Consider the following 3,597-nt stretch of genomic DNA (forward strand, 5'->3'; position numbering starts at 1 on the left):
CTACCATGTGCCAAGAACTGTGTTAAACACAAGGGATACACAGATGAATAAGGCAGAAGTGGTGGGTGGGGGGCATCTGTCTTTAAAGATTAGTATCTTGTTCTTTTAGATAATAGCCAAAAAATTCAATAGAAAGCAGGATATGGCTCAGAAGGATATTGAAACAAAAGGTTATCTTTGTACCCGTTTGTACAAAAACTTAGCGTGTCTACAGGTGGGTTGTGTGTGTGTGTGTGTGTGTGTGTGTGTATGTGTGTGTTTTGTCCTGCAAGAGGAAGGCTGAAAGGGGATATGAACACCATCTGTCAAACCACCAAGGAAACAGATGGGGTAAACATAGGTTTATTCAACCTAAATCTTAGTGTGCTAGAATTACAGGCTACTCTTTGAAATCCCCAAGAAGTAAATTTAGGACACCTAAGATCAAATATGAATTCATACTCTTGTAAATTCATGAAACCTGAACTTAAGAGATAATACAGGTTGAAATAGAAGTGGCTATGAGAAATGGGAAAAAAGGACAGAATTCCAGTTTAACAGGATTTTTAGGACATTACCAAAGTTCTAATCCCCACAAAGCAACAAAACCAAACCCAAGATAAAGCATGCAAGAAAGGATGTTTGCTTTCCTTAACAAAGGGAGAAAATTGACAATGAGAAAACTGGTGAGGTAGTTTCTTTCTTATTTTAAACAAAGAGATGCAATGATTCTTGGGAAATCTAATTAAGGTTTGAGCTTGTACTTTGATACTCTTTACTGACAACCTCTCTGCCCTGATAGCTCTATAAACCGCTGGGCCAAGGACCCTTCTTGCTCCAAGCTTACATAGATGGATCTGTGTGGACAATAGAGTTTCATAGTTTGAGATCCAAACTTTTCAGAAAAAGAGGTAAATTCATTGTCCCCCAAAGTCTAGGGTCAGTGGGATGAAACAGTGAAAAGGGGTTGAGATCCTTAGAAGAAGAATTCTGGTGACCCTCTCCAACAATTTAGTAAAAACTAAATAATTTTAACAGTAGTTAAAAAATAATGGCACTATGATATTGCCTCTTGTTTAGCTTTCTGTATACTTGTTGTTTACTGTGACTCCTAGATCATTTAAAGCCAGATGTGAATAAAACTAGCTTTCCTCTTGATTCATTTTTCCTTCTTACAGGGAGGATTTTGAAAGAAAAATGAATAATAGTGAAAAATAAGACAAACTAAAAAAACCTCAACTCAACACGGCCCTAATTTCAAATTATCATGACAGAAATTTTTTGCATGCATTATTTGCAAGTCTTTTCCTTGCACATTGAAGATGTCACTAGGCATCCTTCTTGGAGATATTTTTGAAGCTAATAACTGAGACTGGGCCCAGCACTGATTTCTAAGAGAATTAGCTGTCTGCATCTCCCTGTCCAGAGAAGTAGGCTTTACTCCCTACTTTTTGTTACTCATTCCCAAAGGCATGGCACTGAATTTCTCCAGGAAAATTTTCTATTTTTTTGCATGGTTGCAGTTCTAGTTAATAATTACATTGATTTCCACTTTTAAAATTTAATCCATAGCTCTCAACTAGGGGTGATTTTCCCCTACAGGGGACTTTGGCAAGGTCTGGACACATTTTTTGTTGTCACAACTGAGAGATTGTGCTATTGGCATCCACTGGGTAAAGGCTAGGGATGCTGCTTAACATCCTACAACCCATAGGAAAGCTCCCCGTGACAAAGAATATCTGGCCCAAAGTGTTGATGGGGTGGAGGTTGAGAAACCTTGTGTTAAACTGTTAGTATTAAATTACAGTTTCTAGTATGAACAAGTATCATTTTTAATGAATGAATTAAACCTTTCACCGAGAGGGATATGTCATAATTAATGTAATCATTTCTTTGATGTTGGACTATGAGGCTGTTTCCAATTTTTCCTTATTATAGATAATCCTGCAGTGGACATCTTCACTCATTTTTTCAGCTGAATTATTTCCTTCAGATAAATTCCTGGGAGTCAGAAGTACTGAATAAATGAGTAGCAATATTTTATCATGCTTCACAAGTTATATTGCCTGCCATTTTGCTTTACAACTGGATTGAACCAAATTGCAACTCACCAGAAGTGTATAAGTGTACCAGTTTTACCAAAACATAGTACTGGGTGTTGCCATTAAAAAAAAAAAAGTGGGAGGATGGACTACCTGGCTGGCTCAGTTGGAAGAGCATGTGACTCTTGATTTTGAAGTTGAGTTGGAGCCCCACTTTGGGGGTAGAGATTACTTAAAAACAAACAAACAAACAAACAAACTTAAAAAAAAACTTTGGGGCACCAGGATGATCAGTCTATTAAACTTCTGACACTTGATTTTGGCTCAGGTCATGATCTCACATTTGGTGAGATCGAGCCCCCTGTTGGGCTTCGCAGAGCCTGCTTGGGATTCTCTCTCTCCTCTCTCTCAAAATAAATAAATAAACTTTAAAATATTAAAAAAAAAGTGAGAGGAGGCATACATCTCAAATATAAAATGGTACCTCCAGTTTCCCTCAATCTGCATTTAAATTGCTACTCAGGATAAGTATCTTCCATACTTGTTTTCTATTGCTATTATTTTTGATATAAATTGTTTATGTCTTTTACTTATTTTTCTAACTGGTTCTCAATGTTTTCCTTTTAACATTTAATGTAATCTTTATCAAGTATAGATAGCAATGCTGTTGTAGTTAACACAATTTTTAAAAAACTTTTCTTTTTTTCAGTTTTGCTTTTTCTGCCCCTCCAGCATAGATATGTTAACGTTTCCTGCTGGTATTTTCATTTACAATTTTAATACTCTTTTTAGGTGCTGGTCACCTCACCCAACCTGCAGCCTCTATACAGAGAGGCCCTGGGGAAGAGGAGAAGCTTCTCTCGCGATTGATGTCAGCCACCGAGGTAAGAGCAGTGCTCGGTCGCTGACGGTAGTGGAAACTCATTTCTCTTAATCAAATGAAAGACCCGAGGAGGAGCCACAAGGCAGAAAGGAAAATATATGTGAAGGAGAATACCAAATTCTGCGAGGAGTTTGAAGGACCTGCATTAAAAAAAGGGCATCATACCTTTAGGACTTCAGAACTGGCAATGCTCCGTGTGCAGCCATTAATATGCAAAAAATGCCTTCATAAATACTTGATTCTGTTCACAGTGGGGAGGCCGTTCATTTGAAAGAGGAAATGGGAGCTTGGAGTTGAAACATGTCTGCTTGTCTCCTTTTTCTTTTTTCACTGCTCTTTTCATCTGCACATTTCCCCCTTGTCGTTTCTTCCCCCTCTTTCCGCTTAACCCCCTCCTCCAACTCCCAGGAAGTTGTTGATGTCGTTGCTACTCCGATTTCTACTTGTAGATTTGCCTCGAGGCCCTGATCCTTGGCCGGCTGTGGAAGGGGCGGCTCAGGACCTAGTCGCGCAATTTGCCACCCCGCGTGTGGGAGGCCGGAGCCCCAGTCTTTCCCGCTCGGTTCCACGGAACAGACGCACACGAGCCTTCGAGGCTTCAAATGCAGCCGCTAGGGGGCGCCCGGAGGCAGCCTCCCGCGCCCAGGGGCTAAATCCACGAACCCGGTCACGGCTGGCTTTTCCTCTCACCCA

The 3,597-nt window shown here is 39.9% G+C and overlaps 1 protein-coding gene across 5 annotated transcripts in view; it reads right to left on the reverse strand.

Annotated features, from left to right (window-relative positions):
* Positions 1-3,597, reverse strand: part of KIAA2012 (KIAA2012 ortholog) — a 109,072-nt gene that overhangs the window by 47,900 nt on the left and 57,575 nt on the right. The gene's annotated exons all lie outside the window — the stretch shown is intronic.

Source organism: Panthera pardus, unplaced genomic scaffold (genome assembly GCF_024362965.1).
Source record: "Panthera pardus isolate Hobbes unplaced genomic scaffold, ASM2436296v1 HiC_scaffold_10, whole genome shotgun sequence".
NCBI classification, from domain to species: Eukaryota; Metazoa; Chordata; class Mammalia; order Carnivora; family Felidae; genus Panthera; species Panthera pardus.